Source organism: Ornithorhynchus anatinus, chromosome X2 (assembly GCF_004115215.2).
Source record: "Ornithorhynchus anatinus isolate Pmale09 chromosome X2, mOrnAna1.pri.v4, whole genome shotgun sequence".
Lineage (NCBI taxonomy): Eukaryota > Metazoa > Chordata > Mammalia > Monotremata > Ornithorhynchidae > Ornithorhynchus > Ornithorhynchus anatinus.
This window is the reverse complement of record NC_041750.1, coordinates 13,330,223-13,354,123: the sequence shown is the minus strand read 5'-3', so window position 1 is coordinate 13,354,123 and position 23,901 is coordinate 13,330,223. Positions and strand designations below refer to the sequence as shown.

The following is a 23,901-nucleotide window of genomic DNA, read 5'->3' as shown; positions in this document are numbered from 1 at the left end:
CTAAGCACTGAGGTACACACAAGGTAATCAGGTTTGACACAGTCCATGTGCCCCACGGGGCTCACAGTCTTAATCCCCATTTTACAGATAAGGTCACTGAGGCCCAGAGAAGTGAAGTGACTTGCCTAATGTCCCCCATAGTCAATCATATTTACAGAGCACTTAATAGTTGCAGAACATTGCCCTAAGCCCTTGGGAGAGTACAGTATAACAATCTAACAGACACATTCTCTGCCCACAATGAGTTTATAGTCTAGAGGGGCAGACAAACATTCCTAGAAATAAATAAACGACAGGCAAGTGGCAGAGCCGGGATCAGAAGCCTGGTCCTCCTGGCACCCAGGCCCGTGCACTATCCGCTAGGGAACAAACCAAGCAGCAGTAAAACCTCAAAATCCCAGTTCCTACCGCAAACCTTCTCATTTCTTTCCCCGGCCTCACATTTGTCACATTTATGAAGCCAAAAATATCCAAGTTCTAATAAGCGGGAAATAGGAAAATCAAAAAGCTGGTCTTTTAGACTCCAGACTGTGAGCTCCTTATGGGCAGGGAAAATCTTTGCTAATTCTATTCTACTGTACTCCCCCAAGTGCTTAGTACAGTGCTCTGTACCGAGTAAGCGTTCAGTAAACACCTTTGATTGATTTTTCACCAGTATGTGAAAAATAGGGTGTGGCCTAATGTAAAGAACAACCAGTCAAGCGGTCCTATTTATTGAGGATTTACTGTGTGCAGAGCACAGGTCAGGGAGTCAGAGGACTTGGGTTCTAATCTCAGCTCCGCCACTTGTCTGCTGTGTGACCTTGGGCATGTCACTTCACTTCTCGGCACCTCCGGTCGCTCATCTGCAAAATGGGGATTCAAGACTGGTTTTGAACTGTGAGCCCCATGTGGGACCTAATTATTTCCTCTCTACCCTAGTTTAGCACGTGCCACAAATACCACAACTATCATAACCCAAACTTCTTACTCTATTCTAGAAATTAGCCTAGGCCCAGAGATGAGTTCTGTCTGTCCAAGGAAATATTGCCGTAGTGGATAGAGCACGGTCCTGGGTGACAGCTATGTGATCTTGGGCAAATCGCTTAACTTCTTTGAGCCTCAGCTACCTCATCTGGAAAATGGAGTTTAAGACTGGGAGCCCCATGTGGGACAGGGACTGTGTCCAATCTGCTTAACTTGTCTCTAACCCCAGACCTTAGAACAGTGTTTGGTACATAGTAAGGGTTTAACAAGTACCATTATTATTATATTACTACCCTCCTCCATGGTAAATGTGTGGAATCCATTCCCACAGGAAGACAGGCTTAAGAATAAGAAGCAACGTGGCATAATGGTAAGAACTCGGACCCAGGAGTCGGAGGTCCTGGGTTCACATCCTGGCTCTACCACTTGTCTGTGTGATCTTGGGCAGGTCACTTACGTTCTCTGTGCCTCAGTCACCTTATCTGTACAATGGGGATCAAACAGAAACTCCTTACCCTTGGCTTTAATGCTTTCAGTTGACTTGCCCTCTCCTACCTCGCCTCACTGATTTCCTACTTCAAAGCAGCCTGTGCACTTTGCTCCTCTAGTGCTACCCTGCTCACTGCCTCAATCTCATCTATCTTGCCACCTACCTCCTTCCCACATCCTCCCTCTGACCTGGAATTCCTTCCCCCTCCATCTACACCGGGCTGCTACTCTCCCCACCTTCCAAAGTCACGTCTCCTCCAAGAGGCATTCCCCAATTAAGCCCTCTTTTCCCCAGCTGCATCTTCTGCTCCCTTCTGCATCATCTCCGCACTTGGACCTGTGACCTTTGATCAGTCTAAGAAGAATGTGCTCCCAAGGTCCTACCTGGAGGTGAAATAGGACCAATGGCTGGTGTTCAGGGAGGCGAAGTATTTGATTGAGGGAAGGGGGATGGGGGAGATTCGAGGGGAGGGAATAGGCCCGGTGTCTGCTGTGGTCCTGGATTATGAGCCCATTACTGTTCATAATAATAATTATTATTTTTATGGTATTTGCCAAGCACTGACTGTGTGCCAGGCACTCTACTAAGCACTGGGTTGGATACAAGCAAAGAAGGTTGGACACAGTTCCTGTCCACATAAGGCTCACAGTCTCAGCTCCCATTTTCCAGATGAGGGACCTGAAGCACAGAGCAGTGAAGTGATTTGCCCAAGTCTTTGCAGCAGATGGGCAGAGCTAGGATTAGAACCCATGACCATCTGACCTCCAGGCCCGTGCTCTATCCACTACATCCAGACAAACTCCCATCCCTTCGGGATAGGAGAAGTGCTTGGATCTGTGGGGTAGCAGTTTGGATGGAGAGGAAAGGGTGGATTTTAGAAATGTAAAGATAAAACTTCCAGGATTTGGTTATAGGTTGAATATGCAGGTTAAATGAAGGATGAGTGAGGATAAGGCCAAGGTTACCGAATGAGGGATGTTCTGAGCATAATGCCAAGGTTACAGGCTTGAGGGGCAGGGAGGATGGTGGCGTGGTCTACAGTGACGGGAAAGGATTTGGAAGAGGAGTGTTTGGGTGGGAATATGAGGCATTCTATTTTGGATGTACTAAATTTGAGGTGTCGGCAGTACATCCGAGCAGAGATGTCATTCATTCAATCATTCGATTGTATTTATTGAGCCCTTTCTGTGTTCAAAGCACTGTACTAAGCACTTGGGAGACTGCAATACAAGAACAAACAGACACATTCCCTGTTCACAGAGTAGAGGACGAGCTCACAGGAAGGCAGGAGGAAATGTGAGGCAACTTGGCCTACTGGATAGAGCACAGGCCCGGAAGTCAAAAGGACATGAGCTGAAATCCCAGCTCTGCCACTCGTATGCTGTATGACCTTGGGCAAATCACTTCACTTCTTTGGGACTCAGTGACCTCATCTGTAAAATGGAGTGGGACAGGGAATGTGCCCAACCCAATTAGCCTGTTTCTACCCCAGGGCTTAGTACAGTGCCTGGCACATAGTAAACACTTAAAAGGAAAGAGAGGCCCGGGCTGGAGAGGTAGATTTGGAAATCATTCACATAGAGATGGCAGCTAAAGCCTGGTTTAGCGGATAGAGCATGGGCCCGGTAGTCTGAAGGACCTGGTTCTAATCCGGGCTCCATCACATGTCTGCTGCTTGGGTAGTAATGAAAAGAATCACAATAATGGTATCTGGGAAGCACTTACTATGTGCCAGGCACCTTACTAAGCGCTGGAGTGGATACAAGAAAATCCAGTTGGACACAGTCCGTGTCCCCCACAGGACTCACATTCTTCATCCCCATTTTACTGATGAGGTAACTGAGGCACAGAGAAATGAAGTGGCTTGCCCAAGGCCACACAGCCCATAGGTGGTGGAGGTGGGATTAGATCTCATGACCTTCTGACTCCCAGGCCCATGCTCTAGCCACTACACCATGTCACTTAACTTCCTTGCCTCAGTTACCTCATCTGTAAAATGGGGATTAAGAGTATGAGCCCCACATGAGACAGGGACTTGACTCAACTCCAGCACTTACCATAGTGCTTGGGAAGCAGCGTGGCTCAGTGGAGAGAGCACGGGCTTGGGAGTCAGAGATCATGGGTTCGAATCCCAGCTCTGCCACTTGTCAGCTGTGTGACTGTAGGCAAGTCACTTAACTTCTCTGTGCCTCAGTTACTTCATGTGTAAAATGGGGATTAAGACTGTGAGCCTCACGTGGGACAACCTGATTGTCCTGTATCTACCCCAGCACTTAGAACAGTGCTCTGCACATAGTAAGCACTTACCAAATACCAACCTTATTATTATCAGTGCTTGTCACATATTAGGCACTTAACAAGTGCTATAATTATTATTAAGGCTCCCCTCAGTTCTTACCTGGGAATTCTTTCCCAGCACTTGGCATGATGCTCTCTCTGCACACGGGAGACAGAGATGCTTAATAGTCCTCCTCCTCCCCCAACCCTACCCCTCCTCTTCTTCTTTCTTCTCCCCCTTCTCCTCCTCCTCCTCCTCTTCCATGCCCCAGTGAGAAGATGCCTCCTGGAAGGACCAAGGGAGTGTACATGGCACCATGCAAGGCACCAACACTCTCCATTATCAACTCCCCCACGGGTTCTCATGTTCAAAGTCACAGGGCTGAGGGTCACCTTCCATCTTCAACAGGAGACTTTGTCTTTGTAACTTTCGTCTTGTTTATTCATCTCTTCCACCCACTAAGCTAGGTTTTTTGAGGGTAAGTGGGAGAAACTGTCTTGTATGTCTCTTGTAATAACAATTGTCATTATTAATAACTGGGGTATTTGTTAAGTGCTTACTCTGTGCCAAGGACTGAGAAGCAGCATGGCCTCGTGGAAAAAGCACAGGCCTTTGAGGCAGAAGGACCTGGGTTCTAATTCCAGCTTTGCCACCTGTCTGCTGGGTGATGCTGGACAACACTTCATTTCTCTTTACTTAACTTCATTTGGAAGATGGAAATGAAGGCTGTGAGCCCCACGTGGGACGGGGATTGTGTCCAACTTAACTAGCTCGTATCAACCCCAGTGCTTAGAAGAGTGCTTGATACATAGTGAGCGTTTAACAAATACCATCTCTCCCACCCACGAAGATCAGTTTTTGGAGGGTAAATGGGGGAAACAATCCTATACTTCTCTGGTAGGAATTATCATAATAATAATAATAATACTTGGAATGATTGTTAATTGTGGTATTGGTTAAGCGCATACTATGCACCAAGTATTGAGAAGCAGCATGACCTAGTGGAAAGAGCAGGGGCCCGGGAGTTCCAGTGACCTGGATTCTAATCCCAGTTCTGCTGCTTGTCTGCTCTGTGACCTGGGTAAGCCACTTCACTTCTCTGGGCCTCAGTTCCTTCATCTGGAAAACGGGACTTAAAACCGTGAGCCCCACTTGGGATAGGGACTGTGTCCAACCCAATTAGCTTATATCTAGTCCAGCACTTAGAACACTGCCTGTGCCATAGGTAAGTGCTTTACAAATACCATTAAAAAATATTTAAAAAGACATTTCTTTCCTGGGACACAATCTGCTCATAGTAGCAGAAACAGGAAGCAGAAAGTCCTCTCCCGGACTTTCCCCTCACTGTAGATGGCACCACCGTCCTTCCCATCTCCCAAGCCTGTAACCATGGTGTTATCCTTGACTCCGCTCTCTCATTCAACCAACACATTCGATCCGTCACCAAATCCTGTCGGTCCCACCTTCACAACATTGCTAAATTCTGCCCTTTCCTCTCCATCCAAACTGCTACCACGTTAATACAGTCACTCATCCTAACCAGCCTAGATTGCTGCATCAGCCTCCTTGCTGATCTCCCAACCTCCTGCCTCTCCCCACTCCAGTCCCCACTTCATTCCGATGCCCGGATCACCTTTCTACAGAAATCATCAGGATATGTCAACCCCCTCCTCAAATATCTCTAATGGTTGACTATCCATCTCTGTATCAAATAAAAACTCCTCACCATTGGTGTTAAAGCACTCCATCACCTTGCCCCCTCCTACCTCATCCCGCTTCTCTGTTACAACCCAACTTGAACACTTCACTCCTCTGGTGCTAACCTTCTCACTGTGCCTCCATCTTGCCAGCCTCACCAATGACCCCTGGCGCATGTCCTACCTCTGGCCTGGAGCACCATCCTTCCTCAAATCCACCAGAAAATTTCTCTACCCCCACTTCAAAGCCTTACTGAAGGCACATCTCCTTCCATGAGTCCTTCCCAGACTAAGCCCCACTCTTCCTCATCTACCACTCCCTTCTGTTGCCTTGACTTGCTCCCTTTACTCTTCCCCCTTCCCCCAGCCTCCCAGCACTTATATATATATTTCTGGAATTTTATTTATTTCTGTTGATGTCTGTTCATTTGTATGGATGTCTGTCTCCCCCATCCCCACCCTGCCCCTGCCCCCAGACTGTGAGCTCATTGTGGGCAGGGATTGTCACTCTATATTGTACTGTGCTTTCCCAAGCACTTAGTACAGGGCTCTGCACAAAGTAAGTCCTTAATAAATATGACTGACTGAATGAATGAATAAAAGTGAAGGCCCTGAGCCAGTAACGAGAGGCCGGTTGGGTTTCGAGCACCCTCTTAGGCTGGTCCCTGTCTGGCTCGACTGCTGAGAGTGAGGTCCCTGAGTCGGCAGGATGGCACCGGATTCCCCATTTCCCCTGGGGGGAGCCCGTACCTGAAGCCGCCGGGGCCTAGGCTTACCCTGGCACTTCCTTGGTGGTGTGGGACACACATATCAGGATGGGGAGGAAGCGATAGTTTCTTTTCTTGTCTCCATGTCAGTCAAAAGGTGTTTAATTTCTTTTCTAGAAGTATGAAAACATACAAAAGAAGGTTCAGTTTAAGGCTGGGAAGAAGAAAGAATTACCATGACCAACCCGACACAAAAGAAACGATGTCATCCTTTCCCTCCTCGTACTTCCCCCCTCCAACCTGACCCTCCTTGATTATTACATCAAATCTATCCCTGTCTAGATTAAAATAGGCAAAGCGAATCTCCTGAAACACACATCCATGCGGCTCATAAAAACACAGACTGGTCCCCCCCACAACCAGATCAGTGCTGGATCCCAGGAATAAATATCCCTTTGGAGCCCAGAAGGATTGTTCCTTGTCATCACTTCCTCATGGCCTTTCTTCCCAAGACCCGCTTGGTGATTTTCTGTGGAAAGAAGGAAAAGAAGAGAGATTAATCCTGCTTTGCTGAGTCTAAGCCCACGGACCCATGTCAACTCTTTGTGCCCTTGAAAAAAAAATTAAAGAAGGAAAAAATAGAGGTGCTATCTATTGTTAAGGGCTTACTATGTGCCAGGCACCGTACTAGACGCTGGGGTAGATACAAGTTAATCGGGTTGGATACAGTCCATTTCCTATGAGGGGCTCACAGTCTTCATCCCAGTTTGACAGATGAAGGAACTGAGGCACAGAGAAATTAAGAGACTCATCTGAGGTCACCCAGCAGACAAGCTGCAGAGCTGGGATGGGAACCCGAGTACTTCTGACTCCCAGGCCTGGGCTCCATCCCCTAGGCCCTGTTGCTTCCCTTTCCCACTGCTACATGGGACGACTCCTCCCCAAATCCCTTCTCTGCTGTGTCTACTGCAGCTGCCAGGGGCCAGGGAAGAGTTTTTTTCCTTTCTTAGGGAGTCAGGAGACTCACTGCTGAGCCCAGGAGAGGGGACTTCTGAAGCAGGGTTCTTGAGGCAGACATGAGCTAATAGTGCAAAAGGAAGAGGATCATCAACAAAAAATCTGTTCCCGAAACATCAAGGGGAGTCTCTGGTGTTCAAAACTCCCCTCGGTATCTCCATCGACTTCCAAGCCTTATTGAAGGCCCATCTCCTCCAAAAGCCCTTTCCTGACTCAGCCCTCTTTTCCTCTTCTCCTGCTCCCTTCTGCCTCACTCTGACTTGCTTGCTCCCTTTATTCTTCCTCTCTCCCAGTCCCACAGCACTTATGGGCACATCTGTAATTTTCCTTATATTAATGTCTGTCTCCCCCATTCTAGACTGTAAACTCATTGTGGGCAGGAAATGTGTTCTCCCTTTTTTATGGTATTTGTTAAGCACTTAATTACATGCCAGGGACTGTGCTAAACACTGGGATAGAAAACAAGATAATGAAATTGGACATAGTCCATGTCCCACATGGGACTCTCAGTCTTCACCCCCACTTCACAGATGAGGTAACTGAGGCACAGGGAAGTTAAATGATTTGCCCAAGGTCATACAGCAGACAAGTAAGGGACTGTGGCCCACCTGATTATTCAGTCTCTTCCCAGGTGCTCAGGACAGTGCTTGGCTCATAATAAGCATTTCAGTAGCACAATGATCTATTATGATTCAATGTAGGAAAGGTCACCACATTGTCACAGAGGAGACACAAAGGATTCAACAAGAGGAGGAGCAGAAGCGAGGAGGGAGAGATGGCCAGTGAAAAAGTGAGCAGTACGAGTAGACTATCATATTCCACCAATCTATATACCAGTATAGACCTACGTGCAAGAGTTAGGGTAACATACTGAAATGTTAATAGAGCTATTGGGAGTTTATCAAAAAAGGCTTCCTGGAGGACGAGGAGGAGGAGGGGTTTCAGGATGCTTTAAGGATGGGAGAAGATGTGCTAATGATAATAATAACAATCATAGTGGTATGTGTTAAGTGCTTACTGTGTGTCAAGCAATGTAATAATAACAATTATGGCATTTAAGTGCTTACTATGTGCCAGGCACTGTACTAAGCGCTGCTGGGGTAGATATAAGTCCCACATGAGGGACACAAGATAGGTCCCCATTTTACAGCTGAAGAAACTGAGACCCAGAGTAGTGATTTGCCCATGGTCACATAGCAGGAACGTGGAGGAGCAGGGGTTAAAAATAACTGTGGTATTAGTTAAGCACTCCCCTCTAGGCTGTGAGCTCGCTGTAGGCAGGGAATGTGTCTATTGTTCTATTGTCCTCTCCCAAGCACTTAGTACAGTGCTCTGCACACAGTAAGCACGATTGAATAAGTAACACGATTGAATAAGTGAATTTGAACCCGCATCTTCTGAATCCCAGGCCATGGCACTTTCCACTAGGCAACTCTGCTTCCCGATCTCCTTTAGATAGGAGGTCACAATAGAAGACAGTGGGGAGTGGTTTGGACTATTGGAAAGAGTACACGCCTAGGAGCCAGAGGACCTGGGTTCTAACCCCAGATCTGCCACTTGCCTACTGTGTGACCTCAGGCAATTCACTTAACTTCTCTGGTCCTCATTTTCCCCATCGGCAAAATGGGGATTAAATCCCTGTTTTCCTTCCCCCTTAGACTGTGTGTTGTGGGACAGGGACTGGGTCCAAACTGATTATCTTGAATCGATCCCAGGGCTTACTACAGTACTGGGCACATAGTAAATACTTAACAAATAGAGCAGTTATTATCACTGGGGCAGAACATTGGTGAGGACTTGTAAGCTCCTCGTGGGCAGAGAATGTGATTCCCAAATGTTTAGTATAGTATTCTGCACACAGTAATCCCCATTTCACAGAAGAGGTAACTGAAGCACAGAAGAGTGAAGTGATCTGTTTAAAAAAAAAACAAAACAACACAACAAAAAAACAGGTGGCAAGAGAAATGAGAACAGCACCTACGCTGATCAATTCCCTACAGAATGGCCAAATCGGACTTCCCGGATAATAATAATTGTTAGAGCTGAGAGACATGATCCCTGCCCTCAGTGAGCTTACAGTTTTCCTCCTCCCCTGCTCTCTTCTCCCTTTCCCCCTTCACAGCCTCTCTCCCCCCTCCCATTTTCCCCCATTCTTTTCCATTCTCCCCCTCCCTGCTTTCCTATTCCCTCCCTCTCCCCCTCTTCTGTCAGCAAGGAAAAAGCTAAGGAGCAGACAGTTGGAGATTCATTCATTCAGTAGTATTTATTGAGCGCTTACTATGTGCAGAGCATTGTACTAAGCGCTTGGAATGTACAATTCGGCAACAGATAGAGATAATCACTGCCCATTGACAGGCTTACAGTCTCGGGGGAGACAGGCAGACAAAAACAATAGCAATAAATAGAATCAAGGACATGTACATCTCTTAAACAAAATAAATAGGGTAATAAAAACATATACAAATGAGCGGATGAGCACAGTGCTGAGGGGAAGGGAGAGGGGGAGGAGCAGAGGGAAAGGGGGGGAAAAGGGGCTTAGCTGAGGGGAGGTGGGGGGGCAGAGAGGCAGCAGAGGGAGCAGAGGGAAAAGGGGAAGCTCAGACTGGGAAGGCCTCTTGGAGGAGGTGAGCTCTCAGTAGGGCTTTGAAGAGGGGAAGAGAATTAGTTTGGCGGAGGTGAGGAGGGAGGGCATTCCAGGACAGTGGGAGGACGTGGCCCAGGGGTCGACGGCGGGATAGGCGAGAACGGGGGACGGTGAGGAGGTGGGCGGCGGAGGAGCGAAGCCTACGGGGTGGGCAGAAGAAAGAGAGAAGGGAGGAGAGGTAGGAGGGGACAAGGTGATGGAGAGCCTTGAAGCCTAGAGTGAGAAGTTTTTGTTTCGTGTGGAAGTTGATAGGCAACCACTGGAGGGTCTTAAGAAGGGGAGTGACATGCCCAGAGCGTTTCTACAGGAAGATGAGCCGGGCAGCGGAATGAAGAATAGACTGAATCGGGGAGAGATGGGAGGAAGGGAGATCAGAGAAAAGCCTGACCCAATAATCCAGCCGGGATATTATGAGAGCCTGTACCAGTAAGATAGCCGTTTGGGTGTAGAGGAAAGGGCGGATCTTGGCGATATTAGGAAAGGTGAGACTGGCAGGTCTTGGTGACGGATTGGATGTGTGGGCTGAATGAGAGAGCTGAGTCAAAGATAACACCAAGGTTGCGGGCTTGAGAGACGGGAAGGATGGTCGTACCATTCACAGTGATAGGGAAGTCAGGAAGAGGACGGGCCTTGGGAGGGAAGATAAGGAGCTCAGTTTTGGACATGCTGAGTTTTAGGGGCGGGCAGACATCCAGGTAGAGACATCCTGGAGGCAGGAGGAGATACGAGCCTGAGGGAGGGGGAGAGGACAGGGGCAGAGATGTAGATTTGTGTGTCATCTGCATAGAGATGATAGTTGAAGCCGTGAGAGCGAATGAGTTCACCGAGGGAGTGAGTGTAGATGGAGAACAGAAGAGGGCCAAGAACTGACCCTTGAGGAACTCCTACAGTTAGAGGATGGGAGGGGGAGGAGGAGCCTGCGAAGGAGTCCAAGAATGAACGGCCAGAAAGATAAGAGGAGGACCAGCAGAGGACGGAGTCTGTGAAGCCAAGGTGAGATAAGGTGTGGAGGAGAAGGGGATGGTCTACAGTGTCAAAGGCAGCTGAGCGGTCAAGGAGGATTAGGATAGAGATGACACCTTAAGGCCAGAGAATGCATAAGTCAATCAACCAGTGGTATTTATTCAGTGCACATTGTACTAAGTGCTTGGGGGAGTACAGACAAGAGAGTTACTACCATGCTCCATACCTAGTAAATGCTTAACAAACCCACGGAGACAAGTGAGCGGAAATGCTGGTGGTTTTTGGGGGCTCATTCTAAGCAAAGTCCACTGTGACTCTTGTTCTGCAGTTTCAGCATAAACAGGCTGGGAGTGCCACTGCTTCCTTCAAACGGCTGGACCCTTATGATGTGCGTGTGACATTACCCACTGGGGAAAATAAACGGCTGCACATGACTTCCGGAATAAAGTTGGTTTTCTTTCAGAAAGCTGAAAGATGACCTGGAAGCTAAAGCAAAAGAATGTTTTCAAGGTCTAGGAGCCTTAATTCGAGGGCGGGGTGGGGGAGGCGGTGCATGTGTGCTCATGACAAGTCAAGTGAGCTGAAAAGGAGACAGAAAAGCTGGGAAAGCAGAATGAAAGTTTTCTGGTCACAGACATGGAGACTGAGCAGAAGACAGGGCAGGGAGCCCCCTCAACTTTTTTTTTTTAATGGTATTTGTTAAGCACTTACTACGTGCCGGTCACTGTAATAATAATAATAATGATGTTGGTATTTGTTAAGCACTTACTATGTGCAGAGCACTGTTCTAAGCGCTGGGGTAGATACAGAGCAATCAGGTTGTCTCACGTGAGGCTCACAGTTAATCCCCATTTTACAGATGAGGTAACTGAGGCACAGAGAAGTTAAGTGACTTGCCCACAGTCACACAGCTGACAAGTGGCAGAGTCAGGATTCGAAGCCATGACCTCTGACTCCCAGGCCCGGGCTCTTTCCACTGAGCCACACTGCTTCTCCACTAAGCACTGGGGTAGATAAAAGCTAAGCGGGTTAGATATAGGCCCTGTCCCACATGGAGCTCACAGTCTTAATCCCCATTTCACAGAAGAGGTAACTGAGGCACAGAAGAGTGAAGTGACTTGCCTAAGGCCATAAAGCAGACAAGTGGCAGAGCTGGGATTAGAACCCTGGTCCTCTGACTTCCATGGCTGGGCTCTTTCCAATAAGCCATACTGCTTCTCTGCATCTTTTGTCTACCTCATAGCTCAGCAGAGTGCTTAGCACATAGTAGGTGCTTAAATGTTATAAAAAGTTAGTACAGTGCTCTGCACAGAGTAAGGGCTCAATAAAGAGCACTGATCCATTGATTGAGTAATCTGGCATTCTGGCTGGGATCCATTTGCACTAGTGAACGCATTGCTTGAAGGCAATTCATATATAAACAGCATGGCCTAGCACAAAGAGCCAAGTCCTAACAAATACAATTAAAACAGTTAAAATTTAAAAAATTAAAAAAACAAACAAACAAGTGTCAAGAGAAAGGAAAACAACACCTACTCTGATCAATTGCCCACAGAATGACCCAATTTGACTTCCCGGATAGTAATAACAACAACTGTGGTTTTTGTTAAGCGCTTAGTATGTGCAAGGCACTGTACTAACCGCTGGAGTAAATACAAGATAATCAGGTTGGACACAGTCCCTGTCCCACAGTGAGCTCACAGTCTTAATCACCATTTTAATAATAATAATAATAATAATGATGTTGGTATTTGTTAAGCGCTTTCGATATGCAGAGCACAGTTCTAAGCGCTATGGTAGATACAGGATAATCAGGTTGTCTCATGTGAGGCTCACAGTCTTAATCCCCATTTTACAGATGAGGTAGCTGAGGCACAGAGAAATTAAGTGACTTGCCCACAGTCACATGGCTGACAAGTGGCAGAGCAGGGATTCGAACCCATGACCTCTGACTCCCAAGCCCGTGCTCTTTCCACTGAGTCATGCTGAGGAAACTGAGACACAGAGATTGATGGAGAAGGGAGAGTCAGAGGTGTTGGATGGTCCATGCTGGGTCACTGGGGAGAGAGTCAGGATGGGGAGGGAAGAGACAAGGGGGTCAGATGGTCACACAGCAGACAAGTGGTGGAGCCAGGGTGAGAACCCAGGTCCTCTGACTCCCAGGCCAGTGCTTTTTCCACTAGGCCACGCTGCTTTGCAGTAACTCCCACTGGTTTGGGGTTACTGGTCAAGGTTTTGACCGGACAGAAGACTAACCACCAGTACCCCCACCCCCACCAACAGGGCAAAGCGCTTGGCCAGAGCAGAGTCAGTCAGTCAGTCCTATTCATTGAGCTCTTGCTGTGTGCAGACCTCTGTACTAAGCACTTGGAAGAGTACAATATAAGAATATAAGGGATGCATTTCCTGACCACAGTGAGCTTACAGTCTAGAGGGGGAGACAGACATTGAAGCAGTGTGGCTCAGTGGAAAAAGCATGGGCTTGGGAGTCAGAGGTCATGGGTTCGAATCCCTGCTCTGCCACTTGTCAGCTGTGTGACTGTGGGCAATTCACTTACCTTCTCTGTGCCTCAGTTACCTCATCTGTAAAATGGGGATGAAGACTGTGAGCCTCACATGGCACAACCTGATTACCCTGTATCTACCCCAGCACTTAGAGCAGTGCTCTGCACACAGTAAGCGCTTAATACCAACAATATAAATATACATAAATACATTACAGAGATGGACATTAGTGCTGTGGGGCCGGGAGGGGGGGGCGTTGACTATGAGGAGCAAGCCACAGAGATGCCGAAGAAAGTTGAAGAAAAGGAAAAGAGGACAAGGAAGGCCTCTTGAAAATGTGCCTTCAATTCATTCATTCATTCAGTAGTATTTATCAAGCACTTACTATGTGCAGAGTACTGTACTAAGCACTTGGAAAGTAAAATTTGGCAACAGATAGTGAAATCCCTATCCAACAACACGCTCACAGTCTAGAAGGGGGAGACAGACAACAAAACAAAACAAGTAGACAGTGGTTCTACTTGTCAATCAATACCATCAATACCATTAAAATAAATAGAATTATAGCTATGTACACATGATTAATAAAATAGAATAATAAATATGTACAAATATACACAAGTGATGTGGGGAGGGGAAGGGGGTAGAGCAGCGTGGCTCAGTGGAAAGAGCACAGGCTTTGGAGTCAGAGGTCATGGGTTCAAATCCCAGCTCGGCCACTTGTCAGCTGTGTGACTTTGGGCAAGTCACTTAACTTCTCGGTGCCTCAGTGACCTCATCTGTAAAATGGGGATTAAGACCGTGAGCCCCACGTGGGACAACCTGATTCCCCTGTGTCTACCCCAGTGCTTAGAACAGTGCTCGGCACATAGTAAGCGTTTAACAAATGCCAACATTATTAGAGCAGAGGGAGGGAGTAGGGGTGATGGGGAGGGGAGGAGTAGCAGAGGAAAGAGTGGGGGTTCAGTCTGGGAAGGCCTCCTGGAGGAAGTGAGCTCTCAGTAGGGCTTTAAAGAGGGGGAAGAGAGATAATAATAATAATAATGGTAGTATTTGTTAAGCGCTTACTATGTGCAAAGCACTGTTCTAAACACTGGGGGGATACAAGGCAATCAGGTTATCCCACGTGGGGCTTGCAGTTTTAATCCCCATTTTTCAGATGAGGTAACAGGCACAGAGAAGTTAAGTGACTTGCCCAAAGTCACACAGCTGACAAATGGCGGAGGCGCCATTCGAACCCATGACCTCAGACTCCCAAGTTTGGGCTCTTTCCACTGAGCCACGCTGCTTCTGCAGTTTGGCAGATGTGAGGAGGAAGGGTAATCCAGGCCACAGGATAAGACGGGGGCCAGGGGTCCACGGCGGGACAGGCGAGAACGAGGCACAGTGAGGAGGTTAGTGGCAGAGGAGCGGAGTGTGTGGGGTGGGCTGTAGACGGAGAGAAGGGAGATGAGGTAGGAGGGGGCAAGGTGATGGAGAGCTTTGAAGCCAATAGTGAGGAATTTTTGCTTAAGCAAAGGTTGATAGGCAAACGACTAGAGATTTTTGAGGAGGGGAGTGACATGCCCAGAGCATTTCTGAAGCAAGATAATCTGGGCAGCAGAGTGAAGTATAGACTCAAGTGCAGAGGAACTGGAGGATGGGAGTTCAGAAAGGAGGCCGATGCAGTAATCCAGTTGGAATATGATGAAAGATTGTACCAGCAAGGAAGCGGTTTGCATGGAGAGGAAAGGGCGGATCTTGGTGATATTGTGCAGGTGAGACCTGCAGGTTTTGGTAATGGATTGGATGTGTGAGGGGGAGACTAATTGTCCGCCGGATGTGAGGTGGTAGGGTGTTCCAGGCCAGATACAGGATGTGGGCAAGAGGTTGGTGGTGAGATAGACAAAAGTCAAGGTAGAGTGAGAAGGTAAGCATTAGAGGAGCAAAGTGTGAGGGCTGGTTTGGAGTACGAGAGCAGTGAGGTGAGGTAAGAGGAGGCAAGGGTATTGAGGGCTTTCAAGCCAATGTTAGCTTGGCCCCGGGAGAGTCAGCCTCAGTTGGCTTTCCCTAGCAGGCCGAGGGCCAACAGACGATCCTCCCCGCTACCCCATCTCTGGCACGTGGCTCCTCCTTCCCATCTCCCTCCTCCTCCTCCCTGGATCACCCCTCCCATCCCCACAGAACAGCTCAGCTTGAGGAACAGTGATTCTACAGGGTTCTAAAACCCACCCCAGATTTTTTAATAATTCCCACACCCCCAGACCTCTTGGAAACAGGGCAAGCAGTAGGTGGGTGCAATCCTTTCTAAGAGAAACTGACAGATGACTGTTGATAGATTACCCTCTAACCAGCTAATGAATTGTGCCAGCTAATTTCCCACTGAACTGCACTTAGCAGGCTGCCAGGTAATTCGATTCTGTTGCTTTGGATACTCCTGCTGAAAGCAAGGGTGGGGAAACTTCAGACTTCTAAAGTTATGCAGGCCCCGACTCTGCAGAGAACAAGTCATGACAATCAGTAAAAGCCCTTCGGCATCAGGTTCACAGGGCAGGCTATCGGGTGATGATGCATAGACTTTTCATGAATTAGTCCAGGCTATTTGTGATGAGCTCCACCTCGGGACTCCAACATCTCACCCTTTCCTCAGGCTTTAACTAACTGATCCATCAATTGATGGAATTCATTGAGCTCTTACTGTGTGCAGAGCACTGGACTAAGCGGTTGGGAGAGGACAATAGAACAGAGTTTAAAGACCTGTTCCCTGCCCACAACAAGCTTACAGTCCAGAGGGACAATCTAGAGTCAATAAATGATATTTATTGAATGCTTACTGGGTGCAGGACAGGAAAGGACAACACAACAGAGTTAGTAGTCATGCTCTCTGCCCACAAAGAGCTTATCCAGCTGTGTGTAGGGGAAAACAGGATGATTTGGAAGTTCTCTTCGCTGAGAAGTAAGGCTCTCAGCAGCATGGCTCAGTGGAAAGAGTCCGGGCTTGGGAGTCAGAGGTCACGGGTTCGAAGCCCGGCTCTGCCACTTGTCGGCTGTGTGACTGTGGGCAAGTCACTTCACTTCTCTGTGCCTCAGTTCCCTCATCTGTAAAATGGGGATTGAAGACTGTGAGCCTCATGTGGGACAACCTGATTACCCTGTATATCCCAGCGCTTAGAACAGTGCTCTGCACATAGTAAGCGCTTAACAAATACCAACATCATTACATTATTATTACTCATATCCTGAATGCTCCTTATTTTAAAATGGTATTGGTTAAACTCTTTCCTATGTGACAGGCACTGTTTTAAGTGCAGGGGCAGATACAAGCTGATCAGGTTGGACATAGTCTATGTCAAACATGAAGCTCACAGCCATTTTAAACTCACTGAGGGCAGGGAATATGCATCTGGATTAACTCATATCTACCACAGCATTTAGTACTGTGGTTGTAATGGTATTTGTTTAGCGCTTACTATGTGCCTGGCACAGTTCTAAGGGCTAAGGTAGATACAAACTAATCAGGCTGTACACAGTCCTTGCCCCACATGGGGCTCATAGTCTTTATGCCCATTTTACAGATGACGTTACTGAGGTACAGAGAAGTGAAGTGACTACCCAAGGTCACAGAGCACACAAATGGCATAGATGGAAGTAGAACCCAAGTCCTTCTGACTCCCAGGCCCGGGCTCTATCCACTAAGCAACACTGATTAACCCTTAAAATAGACCATAATAATAATAATAATGACTGATGATGATAAAGCTTCGGCTATCACATCAATATAAGTGACTCCAAAATTCATCTCTCCAACTATCTGCCATGTGAGAGAGAGAACTAAGATTTTTCTTTCCAGAGTCAGGAGTGAGGCAGAACATATACATTTTATTCCATACAGATGCATTTGGGCTTACAGAGCCCAGGCGGCCAAGGGGACAGAGAGGGGAGGAGGAGAGGAGGAGGCCAGAGCATGCCATTTCTGTTGATAGGATGGGGGGAAACCACTTTGCATCTTCCCACTCTAGGATTTGCAGCTAGTCCTCTGCCCCCTTCATTCTGCTAGTCCAGGAGGGATGGAGGACATAGGGTAGTCACACATGCTTACAGCTAGAAACACACACCCTTGACTCTTCCTGCCCCTAAACCCCACTCCCCCAGGGGCACCCCCCTCGGGCAGGAAAAGGAGTCTGTACTCTTGAAGCCAGAGCTGGGCAGATAACTCCCAGTGGTCCAGGCCAGGAGGAAGTCACACTTGTCTTTAGAATTAAGGGGGCCGGGGTGACTTCACACCCACTTTTGAGGTCCATCCTCAGAGCACCTGTCCAGAACTCCAGACCCCTGTTTCCATAACCCTCTCCCCGTCCAAAGAAGGACAGCCCCTCTCACCCTGCTCTGGTCCCGGCCCTTGCTCTCATGCATGAGACAAACACCTGCACACATCTCCATCCCTTCCTGGAGTTGCAAGGGACTGATTTGCCACCCATAATGCAGTGTTTGACCCTAGAACCACTAAGGAAATGGCATGGTCTGGAAGGAGGGGATACACAGTTGCAGGCTGGGGGGATGGCCGGGAGCAGCAGCCTGGTGCCAACCTATTCCCTCACGCTGGGGCTGGCACAATCTGAGTGTCCATGGCATCCAGTGAATAGCTGGTCAGTCCTCCACTGTCCACAGGGCCAGGTGGTCTGGCCCGGGACCGTGCTGCGGCTTCCTGAGGATGGATGTGATTGGCTGATGAGGTGTGTTCTAGCCCACCCTGGGGGAAGAGTGCCAACCCATTACTGTTGGGGTGGGCGGGGGGAGGAGGTGCAAAAGGGTTGACTGGGTCTCCAGTGGGGAGCCCAGTCCTCCACCCAGGGAGTAGGAAGTTACATATTGAGAGGACCCTGCTTAGGGGTCATTACTGGGCCAGGTTGGGGTCAATCACTGCTCTAGTTTGTGGACTATAAGGATGCAGTGGATTGTGTTGAGATGTAAAAGAAATAAGGATCTCTTCACTCTCTCTACAGTATAGTCTAGTCCTCTAGACTTAAGTGCTCAAATGTCACTGATTCTTTGATTCCTCCCACTTGCCCAAAACAGAGCCCTAAGAGCCCCAAGGTAGGGCATGACACTAACCGTCCACATCAACATGTCCGTTGGGAGGTGGGGTTGGAGCAAGGGGCTGGGGCTCCCAGGATGCATCTGGGGCTCAGGCTCCTTCCTTGGACCCTAAGGATACACTCAGTCACGTCTCAGGGCAATCTCGCTCTGCCCCCCTGCTTGGGCCAGGAGGTGCTGCCACCTGTGCCCAGCCCCATCTGCATCCCCACCCCGGAGCTGGACTGTCCCCTGCACAGTCACACCTGGGGGGGGGAGGAGAAAAAGAGAGTGAGAGAGGGAGAGAGCACACACACACACACACACAAGGGAGTCAAAAAGAGATAGGCAGAGACAGGACAGAGCAGCTGCCACTCACCCACCCTGCACAAGAGGCCCTGGTTGACTATCACTGCATGGCAAGACACCCCAGGCAGTCGGGGTTTCTCCCCCAGAGTCTTATACCCTGCCGACCTTCTCCCCAACACACTCCCCCAAGTCCCCAGGATCTTACCTCTGAGCAGGATTGTCTGGGAGACTTCTCCAGGGGGCAGAAAAAAGATGGGCTTCTGCCTTTTCTCCTGCAGCCGAGGCCCTGAATACTTACCAAGTGCCAGGCTGGTCCTTCACCCCAGCCCCTCCTCCCCTCTCCCACAGTAGAGCCTGATTGAGGCATCTGACCCCATGTTTGGTCTGACTTGAGTCAGACCCCACCTCATTAAGCACTCTCTTGGGCAAGTTGGGTGTAGGAGACACAGCCCCTGCTCACTGGGAGCTTACAATCTAAGACAGTCAGTCAATCATATTTGAGCTCTTACTATGTGCAGAGAATGGTACTAAGCCTTTGGGAGAATACAATAGAACAATACAACCACTGCAAGCCCTGCCCCAATAAGCTTATCATCTAGAGGGGGGAGCATCAGCTTTGGAACAACATGGTACAAGTGCTTCAAAAAGTTCAACACTGCATAGCCCACATGGCCCCTGCTCTCATGAAGCTTGTTGGTTGGTATTTGTTAAGCACTTACTATGTGCAGAGCACTGTTCTAAGCACTGGGTGAGATACAGAGTAATCAGGTTGTCCCACATGAGGCTCACAGTTAATCCCCATTTTACAGATGAGGTAACTGAGGCCCAGAGAAGTGAAGTGACTTGCCCACAGTCACACAGCTGACAAGTGGCAGAGCCGGGATTCAAACCCATGACCTCTGACTCCCAAGCCCGGGCTCTTTCCACTGAGCCACGCTGCAGCTTCCATTATACAGGACAGACATTGAGTTGCACACAGGTGGAATGGCATATACCAAGTCGGTACATGAAGTTGTGCACACTGAACCCAAGGTAAGCTTGAATCGGCAGTACGAGAAGGAAAAAAACAGAGTAAATCAATACATTGAGTGAAGGGTGGCAGTATTGCATTAACACAGCAGTAGTGTTTCTCAAATGCTATTTGAGAGAGCACGGTACTAAGAGCAGGATGGGGGTGAGACACCTCGATTGCTAAAGACACCCATTTCAATCAGTCAATTGTATTTATTCAGCCCTTACTATCAGACAAATTTCCTCCCTTCTATGAGCTTACAGTCTAGAAGGGGAGACAGACATTTAACGTAAATAAATTTCAACCATTAAAGTCAGAGCCAAGACGAGTCAGGGGAGAAATCATCTGAAAATATTCTGCAGACTAGGTTCCAACTCAAGGAGAGATTTGCACTTTGTAACTCACTCTCCCAGGTGCTCAGTAGGGTGCTCTGCATCTACTAAGTACTGAATGACTACTGCTGGTGCCTCAGCTTCTGCTGCTACAACAGCGGCACTTGTGTTGGCGATGCTCTGGCTCGGTCTGGCATATTTATTGATCGCAGAGCACTGTATTATGTTCTTGGTAGAGCCTAATAGACAGACACATTTCTTGCTTACAACCAGCTTACAGTCTACTCCACAAAGGTGCAGCTACTGAACCCCAACTCATTGCTGGGCTTTTGGGGGATTGTAATGGAGTCCCATGGAGGAGAAGGGGTAGTGTGTATCTTGGGGTACAGGTATTGGGAAGCCCCAGAGGTCTCCAGCCAGCAAGCTGAGCTCGGCACAATCCTGCCCACGAGAGGCGCATGATGGTGGCTCAGTGGAAAGAGCCTGGGCTTGGGAGTCAGAGATGGGTTCGAATCCCAGCTCTGCCACTTGTCAGCTGTGTGACTGTGGGAAAGTCACTTAACTTATCTGTGCCTCAGTTACCTCATCTGTAAAATGGGGATTAAGACTGAGCCCCAAGTGGGACAACCTAATTACCCTGTATTTACTCCAGCGCTTAGAACAGTGCTCTGCACATAGTAAGCGCTTAACAAATACCAACATTATTATTACCCCCACCCCACCCCTTCCCCTGGGGGCTCACAGTCTGACGCTCTGATACAGATGCTTCCGGGACCAACCCACAGCGCTGAATCCACTGAGGATGGTGGAGATTTTCAGTGGATGGGGGCTGGGTCCGCACCCATTTGTGGATGATCGGGGGTTGGGAGGGCGGCGGCACTAGCCTTGCAGAAGCAACCCCTCACCTCCTCCCACATGCCTGGTGCAGGGTCCCATGTTGAGTTTGTTTAAGGTCACTGGACTTGATGACTAAGGTTGAGTGAGAAATACTAGCTAACTGGGGGCTGGCAAGAGCACAGAAGGAGGGCACCATGACACACAAAAACACACACAGACCATGAGCGTGCACCCCCATGCACCCCACAGCTTTTGCCCCATCCCTCTCTCCCCTGACCAAGACCTTCATCTCTGGATCCAGAGCATGTTATCTCCTCTGAAGACAGACCTCATAGCATCACAACCCCTTAACTTCCTCCACTCCAGAGACACTTGCTTGTCCCAACCAAGTGGACACTTTTCTTTCTGAGTCCCAGACTCATCACCAAGTCAAGAAAAACCAAAGCCTGTGTAGCCCGTAGCATGCCCTGTCCCTCTAGGACAGGAGTATTGGAACCAAATCAGAGGCTGCGCCACAAACACTGTCAAAATACACATCAGTGTCCAACTTTCTACCTACCCCAGCACTTCCAACAGAGCTTAACACATAGTAAGCATTTAAACAATACCATCATTATACTCGAAAAGAGAATGGAACTAAAAAAGCAGTGAGGATACAAACCCAAGGTGGTGACATAAGAAAGAAAAAGAAACAGACAGTGCTGGAGAGATCAGAAAAGGGAGGAATATGACCAAAGTGCCCATTCACCTCCGGAGAAGTACGAGTGGCACAGAGAACCCCCTCTCCAATTTGGCTGTGCCTTTATTTGCAACATTAGGAGAACTAGCCAGTCACAAAAGAACGCGGACAAGTGTGTTTTCTTCAATGACCAAGAGGCTCTTCAGGCAAGAAGCAATCTCCGGTCTCCCGCAATTTGAAGATCTGGTATACATCCCATCTGAAATGGGGAAATGTCCTGAGACAAGAACAGAGTCGTTTAGACCAAGAGCTGCTATCCTCAGAATACTGTTCCAAAACAATCACCACCACCATGGACAACTCATTGCTATCAAACACATTCCTCATACCACCCTCAGCCCTCTCCATAGCCCACATATCAATAATGCAGTTGATACTGACTATCCAACCCTGGCCGTTTCCCCCTGTTCCCCCATCACAGGCGGACGGGCACACACCCACACAACTCCAGCTTTTTATACCACTTCCTGGATAAATTGGTACTCAGTTGACCAAACACTAGATTACCAACCCAAATCATTGACATGAATACACACACACACCCCCAAACACAATCATATTTTTATGGAGTACATACTTTGTGCTGATCACTGGATGAGAGAGGCAGCATGGCAAAGTGGTTGGACCACTGGCCTGGGAGCCAGAGGTCATGCCACTTGTCTGTTGCAAGGCCTTGGGCAAGTCACTTGACTGGGCCTCATTTCATTCATCTGTAAAATGGGGATTGGGAATGTGAGCCCCATGAGGGAAAGAAACTGGGTCCAACCCCATTTACTTGTATCCATTCCAGTGCTTAGTATAGTGCCTGGCACATAATAAGCACTTACCACAATTAATACTCCTAAGCACTTGCGGGAATATACTGTAACACCCAACTGCAGCCCCCTCCCCCACCTTTAAGGTGTCACCATCACCGTTTCAGTCAATTACCCTAGACTTTGGTCTCCCCTCCCCACCACTCATCTTCAAATCCTTGAGCCCAGCCCATTCCTCCAACCCCCTCAAACACCATAATCAATAAAGTCTCCAAGTAACCCCACTTTAAGCACCCAAGCCATTTCTTTCTGAGTCATCCATATAAAACCAACACCCCTCCACCCCCCAAGCCACCCCATCACCACTCTAGTCAACCATTAACCCAGCCTTAAATTGCCCCCTAAAAGCATCAACCCAAATCCTTCTTGAACCACCAGAAACCAACCCATCTTCCCCACACCCATCAGCACTGACAATTCAATAGGCATCAACTATCAGAACTAAAGATAAGATAAACAAGGGGGCATCACAGGCCCTGTTTACCACACCTCCAGAGAAGCATACTCCATCTCCTCCTCACAGCTCATAGGAAGTAGTGCCCACGGACCCTACATAGGGTAGGGAGAAGTTCAGAAGCCTCTGGGGCTTTAAATGGGCAGTGCTTCTTGCCTCATTGAACGGCACCTAATGGACAGACTGCATATCTGAGGGTGGGACTATAGAATTAGGGGGGAAAAAAGGCAGAAGGTTATTAAGGAGAAGGATTTGCAGCTGCCCATTGTTAAAAGGATCTGGAAAAACATCCTTAATTATAGACCCCTGCAGCTCATTCACAGACTCCTTGAGAAGTGGGTCTGATTCTGATCTAGTTCTTTCCCAGCACTTAATGTAGGGCTTAGCACCCAGAAGGATATTCAATAAAATGAGAATTGAGCAGCATGACATGGTGGATAGAACATGGGCCTAGGGGACCAGGGACTGTCTCCAACCCACTTTGCTTGTATCCACTCCAGGACTTAGTACAGTGCCTGGCAGATGGTAAGCACTTTAAGACCACAATTATTATTAGTACTAAGCACTTGGTATAAACACCCAACTGCAGCCCCCCACCCTCAAGGTGTCACTACCACTATTTCAATTATTCCAGACTTGGGTCTTACCTCTGCCCCTCTCAACTTCAAACCCTTGAGCCCAGCCCATTCCTCAACCCCTTCAGTCACCATAATCAGTAAAGTCACCAAATCACAACTAAACAGAAAATAAGCTAATCAAGGGGGCAACCACAGACCCTGCACACCACTCCCCCAGAGGTGCATACTCCATCTCCTCTCCACAGCCTACAGGAAGTAGCACCCATGGGAGAGGGCCAGAAACCTCTACGGTTTTAAAGGGGCAGTGGCACTTGCCCCATTGAAGAACACATAGGAGAGAAACTGGGTTTCTGGGGGTGGGGCTGAAGGATCAGGGAAGAAAAAGGCAGAAGGTCAAGAAGGAGAAGGATTTGCCACTGCCCCGTCAGCACTTACAACAGTGCTTGGCACATAGTAAGCACTTAATACCATAATTATTTGTATTAAAAGGATCTGGAAAAACATTC

The 23,901-nt window shown here is 48.4% G+C and overlaps 1 long non-coding RNA gene across 1 annotated transcript; it reads right to left on the bottom strand.

Moving 5' to 3' along the window:
* Positions 1-6,214: 6,214 nt before the first annotated feature.
* Positions 6,215-22,219, bottom strand: LOC114807312. Its single transcript, XR_003755356.1, has 3 exons — positions 22,126-22,219; positions 21,558-21,765; positions 6,215-6,667 (listed from the first exon to the last, which is right to left on the bottom strand). It is a non-coding gene; the product is annotated as an uncharacterized LOC114807312 (long non-coding RNA).
* Positions 22,220-23,901: the final 1,682 nt, after the last annotated feature.